The following is a 12,336-nucleotide window of genomic DNA, read 5'->3' on the forward strand; positions in this document are numbered from 1 at the left end:
AGGAAACCAGAAAGCTACTGTTTGGCTGAATTTTCGATCTTTCAGAAAAGTTTTTCACTTAAGTGTTGTAAGCGTCGTAAAATTTCTTGTGACAGGCATTTAAGAAGTTTAGGATGCTGATGACTCTACTCTGGAAGCATTCAGATAAACACAAAAGACATGCAAATTTCATTTGCAAAAATTTTCTCCCATTCTGAGGGTTGTCTTTTCATCTTGTTTATGGGTTTTTTTTTTGCTGTGTAAAAGCTTTCAAGTTTCATTAGGTCCCATTTGTTTATTTTTGTTTTTATTTCCATTTCTCTAGGAGGTGGGTCAAAAAGGATCTTGCTGTGATTTTTGTCATAAAGAGTTCTGCCTATGTTTCCCTCTAAGAGTTTTACAGTGTCTGGTCTTACATGTAGGTTTTTAATCCATTTTGAGCTTATTTTTGTGTATGGTGTTAGGAAGTGCTCTAATTTCATTCTTTTACATGTATCTGTCCAGTTTTCCTAGCACCACTTATTGAAGAGGCTGTCTTTTCCCCATTGTATATTGTTGCCTCCTTTTTCAAAGATAAGGTGACCATAGGTGCGTGGGTTTATCTTTGGGCTTTCTATCCTGTTCCATTGAACTAGATTTCTGTTTTTGTGTCAGTACCATACTGTCTTGATTACTGTAGCTTTGTAGTTTAGTCTGAAGTCAGGGAGCCTGATTTCTCCAGCTCCGTTTTTCTTTCTCAAGATTGTTTTGGCTATTTGGGGTCTTTTGTGTTTCCATACAAATTGTGCAATTTTTTGTTCTAGTTCTGTGAAAAATGCCATTGGCAGTTTGATAGGGATTGCACTGAATCTGTAGATTGTTTTGAGTAGTATAGTCATTTTCACAATGTTGATTCTTCCAATCCAAGAGCATGGTATATCTCTCCATCAGTTTGTATCATCTTTAATTTCTTTCATCAGTGTCTTATAGTTTTCTGCATACAGAACTTTTGTCTCCTTAGGTAGGTTTATTCCTAGGTATTTTATTCTTTTTGTTGCAATGGTGAATGGGAGTGTTTCCTTAATTTTTCTTTCAGATTTTTCATCATTAATGTATAAGAATGCAAGAGATTTCTGTGCATTAATTTTGTATCCTGCTACTTTACCAAAATCATTGATTAGTCCTGTAGTTTTCTGGTAGCCTCTTTAGGATACTCTATGTATAGTATCATGTCATCTGCAAACAACGACTGTTTTACTTCTTCTTTTCTGATTTGGATTCCTTTTATTGTTTTTCTTCTCTGATTGCTGTGGCTAAAACTTCCAAAACAATGTTGAATAATAATGGTGAGAGTGGACAACCTTGTCTTGTTCCTGATCTTAGTGGAAATGGTTTTAGTTTTTCACCATTGAGAACGATGTTGGCTGTGGGTTTGTTACTGACAAAGGATTAATCTTCAAAATATACAAGCAGCTCATGCAGCTCAATATCAAAAAAACAAACAACCCAATCCAAAAATGGGTTGAAGACCTAAATAGACATTTCTCCAAAGAAGATATACAGATTGCCAACAAACACATGAAAGGATGCTCAACATCACTAATCATTAGAGAAATGCAAATCAAAACTGCAATGAGATATCCTCTCACACCGGTCAGAATGGCCATCATCAAAAAATCTACAAACAATAAATGCTGGAGAGGCTGTGGAGAAAAGGGAACCTTCTTGCACCACTGGTGGGAATGTAAATTGATACAGCCACTATGGAGAACAGTATGGAGGTTCCTTAAAAAACTAAAAATAAAACTACCATAGGACCCAGCAATCCCACTATTGGGCGTATACCCCGAGAAAACCATAATTCAAAAAGAGTCATGAACCACAGTGCTCATTGCAGCACTATTTACAATAGCCAGGACATGGAAGCAACCTAAGTGTTGCTTTATGAATGGATAAAGAAGATGTGACACATATATACAATGGAATATTACTCAGCCATAAAAAAAACTGAAATTGAGTTATTTATAGTGAGGTGGATGGACCTAGAGACTGTCATATAGAGTGAAGTAAGTCAGAAAGAGAAATACAAGTACTGTATGCTAACACATTTATATGGAATCTAAAAAAAAAAAAAAAAAAGGTTCTGAAGAACCTAGGAGCAGGACAGGAATAAAGACACAGATGTAGAGAACGGACTTGAGGACATGGGGAGGGGAAAGGGTAAGCTGAGACAAAGTAAGAGAATGGCATTGACATATATACACTACCAAATGTAAAATAAATAGCTAGTGGGAAGCCACATAGCTGCATAGCACAGGGAATTCAGCTTGGTGCTTTGTGACCACCTAGAGAGTTGGGATAGGTTGGGTGGGAGGGAGATGCAGGAGGGAAGGGATACAGGGATATATGTACACATATAGCTGATTCACTTTGTTATACAGCAGCCACACACCATTGTAAAGCAATTATACTCCAATAAAGATGTTAAAAAAAAAAGTAAACACAGTAAGAAAAAAAAAAAAGACATGTAAATTGTAGACCATTTTGAAGAGTCAGCACAATGGTGAAGACTTAAAATTAACCTGAAGATAGATCTACCTGCTCTAGGGAAACCCGATAGCAGTCAAAGATCTTCATTGATGATTCAAAGCTAAAAGTTTCCCTCAGATTCTGCTCTCTGAGCAGTATATGGTCGAACCAGTACACTAATGATAAAGTGGATGAGAAAAACAATTGTTTATTTGCAAAGCTAGGAGACTGAAAAATATGTTCTTTTCTACATCTTCAAATTCTAGTCCAAGTCAGATGTTGGTTTAACCTTTAGACTTTTATACTGATTTTTGGAACTCAAACATTATGTCTAGGTGTTCTGAAGAGAATTTAAAAATTAAGTTTGTGAATGTTCTAAAATAGCATTTGGAAAAAAACCCAAAAGCCCAAAAACCAACCAAAAAAACCCAAAAAACAAAAACACCCAGAAGGGAGATTAAGAGAGAGAGAAAATGTTTACATGTGTAGGATCCAGTAGGTTTGCAAGAAGCAGTTGAGTCAAACATGCCATCAATTCAGTTGGGGAAAAATATTAAGTAAATCAGTTGTTTGGTCATGTGCAGATAAAACTGGATTCATTACATAATCCAAATACATTACTTTACCTCTCTACATGCGTGGAGGTAAGAAAACATCATTGTTAAGAGTATGGGCTCCAGAGATAGGCTACATGGGTTCAAATCCCAACACTGGTTGGTTAGTTATCTTTGGAAATTTAGCCTAAGACTTGGTTTTCTCATCTGATAAAGGGGAAACGAACATTACTTCCTCATAGGCTTGCTGGAGAATGAGATGATCAATGCATGTAATGTACTTCACAGAGGGCCTGGTGTAAGTAAATGCTTAATATGTGACAACGATAATTATTTATACCCATCATAATCAAACCAATTTTCAATTCACACCTACGAAAATAATAACAAAATCCTCAAAGGTAAAACAACAAGAGAAAAAGATATATCTTCTTAATTTATACATTTGGAATTACAAAATGGCTTTAATAGACCTAGAATTTTTTGTGCATGACCTCATAATGCCAAAATACCTTAATGAAATGTCTAGATTAGGAATTAAAGTCATTCTATACCAGGCAAAGCATTGTAAAGGGGCAGAAACATCTACTATTTTACTATTCTTGGAAGAAATTATTTCTATGTCTGATTAGATATATTATCCTCCAGTTTATAAACTGTTTCAGAATCTATATGGTAATTGAATACGTTCTTTGGGTATTATTCTACAATTAATAATTAGTTCTTTTTCAAAATTTCTCTTCTCCCTCCACCAGTTCTGTTTTAATTCTAAGGACATTAGCTAATGATTTTTTACTCCTTCCTTCCAAAGTGTTTGAAATACACGTGACAGAAAAAACAAGTTCTCTTTTCTAGTCAGCATACCAATACTCAGTACACCCAGCCTGTTTTTTGTTGTAAAATGGTATTTTTAAAAAGCACTGGGAGAACTATTCAATGTTTTTCACTCTAAGAAAAATTGAGGACAGCTGTGGAGGCCGGGATCCTAGGGAGAATGAGGTAAGATTCCAGGTGCTGCCTTTGGCTGCCAGGTCCGTAAAAGAGTATTGTAGTAAAATAAATAAATAGATAGATAAATAAACACTGCTCTTTTAATTACTAAGCAGACAGGTTTTGGTAAAAGGTGTGCCAAGCCACATTTAAGTGCTCACACAATGTAGCTTTTAATTTCCTAACTTGTGTCCATCAGTATGATGGTTGCCCACAGGACGGATGACCAGCTATCTTGAGCATAATTGCAGCAGAGGAAACTGAAGAACTGTAGGTGGTATTATTTTGTCTTATTTTATTTCCCTTATTGTCTTTCAAGATTTTTAAAAAGCACTTTTGAGTGAAAAAAGTTTAAAATAAATTTCTTAGAAATATTCGTTATAGTCATCTTTATTTCAGTTTTATCACTTCTCGGTTTAGCAAGACAACTCTGCATTAACATAAAGGGGCCATACTTTCTCACAAAGTCCATTTCACTCTGTGAGTGGAGCAGCATATATTTATGTCATGTGTATAATTTTTAAGTCTTTAATGTTAAATGAACAGGGAAATTGATGATCTCCAGATCAAAAATGAGGTACCCAAGGTAACTCATGCATGTATGCATGAGGGCAAGGTGCGCCGTTTTGTTTTGGTATTTTTTTGGCTTCAAGCACAATTCTAGAAATTTCTCAGGGTCCTATAGGGAGTATGTCTAGGAATCAAGTCATGCTGTAAAGGAATGCTGAGTGTGAGGACTCAGTTTCAGTTGGATAAACATAAGTTTATACAGGAAATAATAGATCAGCTTTCTCCAGAAACGATCAACTACCTAACAGCATGGGCAGAAAAACAGTGTTGTGGTCAAACAGGGCAGACACTGGTATAAAAGATAAGGGAGAGAAGGCATTAGGGAGGAAGGTTAAGGACCTTGTAAAGGATTGGCCATGAGTCAGTGAAGGACAGGAAAGCACATTGTGGAGAAGGGTGATGATCTCTAAGATTCTAGGAAGTGGATTGAAGGCTTGAAATCAGGATTAAAAAAAAGCCCTTAAAAAAAAAAAAAAAAAAAAAGAGGGATTTGGAGAATTCAAGGGAGAGACTATTTTAAGATGTAAGATTTCAGAAAAGGTTTTGAATGATGTCAAGAAGATGGCCTTGCTCAGTGAAAACCACCACAGAATAGAAGTGAGAGTGGCTAAAATTAAGGAGATGAAGGAAAAGTGAGGTCCCAGTGTTGGACATATTGCCTACATGTATATTAAAGATGGTGTTGGGGGAAGAGGTGTAGAGAAAGCCTGTAATCCAGGTTCTACAACAAGGTAAGACATTGGAGATTCATCCCAAATCCTTACTCACCACAATGCGGGCCAGGGAAGAATATTAAAAACGGATCATGTGAACTTAAAAGATCAATGCTGGAAGAATGGGAGTCAGGGACTAATGAGAGTTAATACATTTCCCTCCCTGCTTCCTCTGATACTGGCCTCTCTCCTACCAGCCTCAGATTCTTGACATCAGAACTGCTTCTTTAGATTAGAGGACGCATGAGTAAACATTCCCACCAAAAGGCATTGTTGAAAGTGATCTATGTTACCTGGTAAGGAAGAGTATTATATTTAGATTCCCTTCTACCCTTCTCATGTTAACTCTCAAATTAGCTAATTTTCTATTTGGAGAGTTCTGAGATCCTTGATCCAAAAGAATGAGATATCAGGGTTAAGAGCAAAATAATTGGGGGCATCTGTCTTAGTTTCCTAAGGCTGCTGTAACAAAGTACTACCACACACTGGGTGGTGTAAAATGACAGAAATGTATTCTCTCACAGTTCTGGAGACTAGAAGTCAAAAATCAAGGTGTCAGCAGGGAGTTCTGCCTCTGAGACTAGGGTAGGATCTTTCCCTGCCTCTTCTAGCTTCTGCTCCTGGCTGGCAATCCTTGGCGCTCCTTGGTTTGCATTTGCATCACTTCAGTCTCTGCCTCTGTCATCACGTGGCAGTCTCTCTGTTTGTCTGTGTCTGAGGCCAAATTTCTCTCTTCTTATGAGGACACCAGTTATACTAGATTAAGGGCCCGTTCTATTCCAGTACGACCTGGGGTATTATGATTTATAGTAGGAAATTTGGTGTTCGACCCCAATTCTGGCAAAACCCTTGGAATTCCCTGTGATAAAAAAGATAAAGAGCCTTTTGTTATGCTAATGAGGAGACTTTTTGGACCGAACCTAAGGATGGAGGCTGGTTGCCGGGAGACCCAACCTAGTGATTGGAGGGTTGGAACTTTCAGTCCCACTGCCCAACTTCCAGGGAGGGGAAAGGGGTTGGAGATTGAATGAATTGCCAATGGCCAGTGATTTAATCAATCATGACGATGTAATAAAGCCTCCATAAAAAGCCCAAAGGACGGGATTTGGAGAGCCTCTGGGTTGGTGAACATGCGGAGATTTGGGGAGTGTGGCATGTCTAGAGAGAGCATGGAAGTTCCATACCCTTTCCCCATACCTTGCCTTGTGCATCTCTTCCATCTGGCTGTTCTTGAGTGATATCCTTTTACAATACACTGGTAATCTAGTAAGTTGAATGTTTCTCTGAGTTCTGTGAGCCACTCTAGCAAATTAATCGAACCCAGGAAGGGGGCTGTAGGAACCTCTGGGCTAAAGCTGTTTGGTCAGAAGCACAGGTGACATCCTGGACTTTTGACTTGTGTCTGAAGCCTGTGTGAGGCGGAGGGGTAGTCTTGTGGGACTGAACGCTTAACCTGTGGCATATGATGCTGTTTCAGGATAAATAGTGTCAGAATTGAGTTGAATTGTAGAACACCCAGCTGTGTCTGGAGAATTACTGGAGATGTGGGGAAAACATTGTAACTGGGTGCAGAATCCTTAGACCTCATCTTAACTAATTATATCTGCAAGGACCCTATTTCCAAATAAGGTCACATTCTAAGGTGCTTGAAGTAGGACTTCAACAGATCTTTTGTGGACACGATTCAACTCTTAACAGCATATGAGGCCAAGCTGGAGAGCAGGGGTTGGGCATTCAGAAGCAAACGGATGTCAGCCCAGGTGGTAATTCTTGGATAACAGAGCATCACAAACTGACACTGACATTTGAAACCGAGAAATGTTACTAAAACAGGAGGACACATGTAGAAAGTGGGAGAGCCGGATAAAGCAAATTATAACCAAAGCTAAAATCAGCACCCCAGCCATGAAAGAAAAGAGGAATCAAATTTTACCTACTGTAATTAGGAATATACACTTATTTTATTAAACTATAGCAAATATATCAACCTTAGATAATTAAATGTCAAGATATACATTTTGGGAGGTTTAGTCAATTGTGACACTGATTCCTCCGTAAGCATTTCTGATTGTTAATCTGCAGGTGTTAGTCAAGTGTCACAGCCTGGTGGGTAAGGACAAGCTCTAGAGCCAGGATGCTTGGCATGAAAGCTGGCCCATCCTCTATTAGCTGTGAGACCTCAGGCAAGTTATATGTCTTCCCTGTCACTCAGTTTACTTATCTGTAAAATGAGTACCTATCTCACAAGGTCCTTGTGAAGATTAATTGAGTTAGCCTATGTAATCTGTGTCTGGCACATAGGAAGTGTTGAAAATATATTAACTATCTATATATTTTTTATTTTAATTGACTGCCTCACTTTCATAAATAAAATTCTTGAATTAAATTAACTGAAATATAACTACAATGAATATAATTAAATTATTAAATTCTGTTTCAGCTTAAAGTCTTTTATTAAACACGTAAGGTAGCTTTTCTGCTTTTTTCTCTTTATGAAAAATAGGGTTTTTTTTGCATAGGTCTAAAAGAAATTATTACATAGCATCTCCATCAGAAACTAGAATATGACATTTATTAAAAGATACTTGTTAATTAACTTTTTCATGTACTTTAAAAATCCTGTCTTTTTGTGTCTGTTATATTATGTAAGTGATCAAAATAATAGTACACATTAGTAAGGTAATATTGATCACTTACTAAGTTCCATTCTACCAAGCACATTATAGCCATTTTCTCATTTAATCTGCAGAATAGCCCCACTGTGTTATGTGTATCATAATGTTATTTCTTCTTATCTCTCTTTTAACAATGAGGTCAGTTAAGCACAGAGTGGTTCGGTAATTTGCCCATGGCCACACAGCTAGCAAGTGGTTTAGTGAGAGCCCAAACCAGTTTTATCTGATAAGAAAGTCTGGACTCTTAGACTCTTTGCTTTGCTGCCAGGCCAATTTCTGGGCCTCATTTTTATACACAGAGATTTTTAAAGAGATGAAATATATGGCAATTCAAAAATTGTTTCTAAAGTCATCCTTTTCCCGTAGTTTTTAAAAATTTATTTATTTATTTATTTATGGCTGTGTTGGGTCTTTGTTTCTGTACGAGGGCTTTCTCTAGCTGTGGCAAGTGGGGGCCACTCTTCATCGCGGTGCGCGGGCCTCTCACCATCGTGACCTCTCTTGTTGCGGAGCACAGGCTCCAGACGCGCAGGCTCAGTAATTGTGGCTCACGGGCCCAGTTGCTCCGTGGCATGTGGGATCTTCCCAGACCAGGGCTCGAACCCATATCCCCTGCATTGGCAGGCAGACTCTCAACCACTGGGCCACCAGGGAAGCCCCTTCCCGTAGTTTTTTAAGCAGATAATCAGAAGACTAAAATATGTTTTGCGAGCATAATTTATCTCTTGTATTTCTAGAAATTGTATTAAATGAAATTATTAGTTCCTCAGTAAGGATTTCTCATTAAAAAAAAAATTCTTTCTTTAGAGAAACATTTAAAGAGCAACAAATGGCAATGACAAATGCTATCCCTATTATTACCTTACAAAGTTAAAGCCTTGGTCTAGAAAACTTTCAAAGTCAAAAGGCCAAAAGTATTGCCTTCTTGTTTTTACTTTTGCAGTGTTTTTCATCTCAATAAACCAAGTAACAACACTCTTGAACCTCACATTCCATAGACCTTTATCACCTCTTCTCTCTTATGGATTCGTTTAGAATTGCTTTCTACCTCTGTCTCTAAGCGCACGCTGATTAAAATGTTTTAATTAAAATTATGACTACTACAGAAAAATTATTGAGCAATTCTTCAGGATGAAAATGCTTCATGTTGGAAGCCTAATTCCACTATTCATGTTTCTACTGAGCAATATTTTCTAAAAGGTTCACCTTTGTGTTGTGTAATATTGGATTTAGTCTCAACAGCTTGAAGGCAGTGTTTTTAAAACAAGGCCAAGCAAGCAGAAAAGTTTGTATGATGATACAGATTTGATTAGCTCTTAAACAAAACGAGTTCAGCCAGGTTGGCCTGTGCAGTTATTCTAGAACTGAATCCTATAACTTTCTTCCACAGCTGTCGTTCTGAGAAAGAGAGAGGTTTTGTTATATTCTAAAACCGTTTTTAAAAGAAAGAAGCATCGTGATGGAGTGGGTCAGAGTGTCTGCAGCCTCAAACACTGGAGACACACGGGGATGAAAGCCAAGTTACTTAGGACTGTAAGACAGCGAAAGGGAGCTTCACTAAGAAGCCAGTATGATCATTTCTTAATAAGAATGGGTTCCTGTTTCCTACTTGATGAAACTGTCTACAGCATAGAGAGCTTTACTCTTCCCTTTTGAAGGGTTCTCCTTATAGCCCGATACAGCCTTCCTTTTGGCAATGCAAAACCCTGGGAGGACCATCTTGGGCCAACCTGGGGAATTCATTAAGGCTGATGTTCTTAATCAAGGAACAGATTTTAACCCGGCCAGACACTCACACGAGCTGCAGAGTGGCCCGTTTAAAACCTGCTTTGTTTTTTTCAGAAAAGCAGAGGTACATAAAAATGAGTTTAGTCCAAACAGTACTTCTCAAACGGTAATCTGTGTACAAATAACCTGGAGATCTTGTTCAAGTGCAGTAGGTCTGTGCTGAGGTCGGAGCTTCTGAACTTCTGTTAAACTCTAGGCAACGCTGATGCCCTTGGTCAGTGGATCCAGCAATGGACCGTTAGTCTCTTTTCTTATCTTTTTAGGCAAGATCATGACTTTGCCACACTGGCCAGATGAGAACCTGCCGTGATTTTAAGGAAGTCGTCTATAGATTGGACATTCTTTCACTAACAATTTAATACAAATTCCACAAACATTGAAGGAGAACTAAATTCTTTCTTACAGTTAACGTTACATCTTCCATGAAACAGTTTATAGCCGGTTTCCCTGCTTTCTACTTAATGGCTTCCTCCTCTTTAGCGTGACTGCCCTTGTCTTCTATGTTAACAGTCTTTGCTTAGTTTGCGGTCCCTCAGAGTTCTGGAGTCTGTGTCAAAGTGGAGAAGCTTCTTTCACTGAAGACGTTCCCTGCTGTGCTCAAGAATTACCTTAAAGAATTGTCAAAGTGTGCTCTGCTTCCAGGATCGGCCATAAGAAAGTGCAACTTGTACCAAACCCAGAGGAGAATAAGATTTATTTGCAACCTGTTCTATAAGACAGAGGTTCTCAACTTGGAGGAATATAATTACATGAGGAGCTTAATCCAAACACCACATCCACACCCAACCCCTCTGCCCCCCCCCACCCATATACACCTTCTCCCCTTCTCCCCCCAACCTCTCACCAAATCCTGATGGATAACTGACTTTTCCCCAGTCTTCACTTTTTCTCAATGTGCCACCACCCCCATTAAGTACTACAATTTCAGAAGGAAAAATATGAGTAGCGGGGTTCAATGCTGTTGAGAGGTCAAGAGAGATATATTGCTGCTTCCATGTAGCAATGGCAGAGAGAAGGCAATATGGAATCTGACTCCTTCCTAGAATCCTTCATTTTAGAGAGTTTATAAAATAAAAGGATTTTTGGGAAAAGACATACACCTACAAAGATGGAGATAACATGATAATAGATAACAGCAAAACAGTCTGGAAATTGGAAAGAAAGAAGTATACAATATAGGAATCATTATACCCAATGGAATGGACTTTTAAATGGCCATTTGAAAAGCCCAAACAAACAAATACACAGAACAAAACTCAGTTTGTACCACAAAAAAACATCAAAAGACTGAGGGATTAGATGTATCACACAGCTCTAGAAGTGGGGTAAATGAATACTTTTAGGACAGAATTAAGGCATTTTCAGACATGCATGTTCTCGAAACATTAACTTTCTTTGCATCTTCCGTGCAAGAAGCTGTGGATAAGTTCCTTCAAGATGAGTGAGTAAAGCAAGGAAAGAGGAAAATGCACGGTACAGGGTTCAGGAGCTCCAACATGACACAGAAACAAAGGGCAAGCTGGGGAAGGGGATCCCAAGATTGACAACTGTGCAGATGTGTAGATATGAACCCATCCAGAGGGGAGCACATCATAAAGCCTCCTGATGTCTCCAACAGGATTAAATTGATAATATCCCAGATACATTGGAATGGATGGAGAAGAAATTTAGACAACAGGTACAAGTGTTTGGAGTAGAATTAATGAAAAAAACATAGCAACTGAAGCAAAAAAGTCAACTAATAGGTCCAGGAAAAAATTGTGCAAGAATATTTATCAAATTTAAATTATGATCTGACTATATGGAGAGAATAGGGATGGGTAGATAGGAAAGTTGCACATATGAGGAGAAAGTAGGGGCAGAAAGGAAATCAACAAATAATGACTAAAACTGAAAAGTGAACAGATAGAAATACAAGAATATTATTTAGTGACACTATCGTAGATGTAAAATAACTGGCTGAAAAATGTGAAAATGGTTGCTCTTTGTGCAAGGAAAATGGAGATGGGGGAATGGGTGTGAGGAACTGTCCTCTTGTGGTCTCTTTCTTTCTCTCTCTTTGTAATAAACCTTGTGAATTCTTTGAATCTTTTTATATTTCTTGATTAAAATAAAAAATAAAAAGAGTGGGGAAAGAGTGAAAAGTGTCCACTGAATTTTTGACAACAGTAACTCAAATTTGCAGTTGAGGCACAGAAGTCATTTAAAGATGAATTTGGTGGGTAATGTGCTCACAGGATGTCATTTTAAATCACTCCTCTGTGAGACGCATAGCTTTTGGTCCCTCAAAGTGTGGCCTCTGAGCACTTGTCTCAGATTGTTTGTGAATATTTGGGTTCCTGGCCCTACCCCGATTTTATGAATCAGGATATTTAGGGAAGCCACACTATACAGAAACTCTCTGGGTACTTTCCCTTGACCATTAACGTTTGAGAAGCACAGCCCTAGCGCAAGAATACATAACCAAGAGGTCTCATCCAGGTGACTAAAGAGTGTTTTTTCTTAATTGAAGTATAATTGATTTACAATATTGTGTTAGTTTCAGGTGTACAGTAAAGT

Source organism: Balaenoptera borealis (assembly GCF_965194805.1).
Source record: "Balaenoptera borealis genome assembly, chromosome: 18".
Lineage (NCBI taxonomy): Eukaryota > Metazoa > Chordata > Mammalia > Artiodactyla > Balaenopteridae > Balaenoptera > Balaenoptera borealis.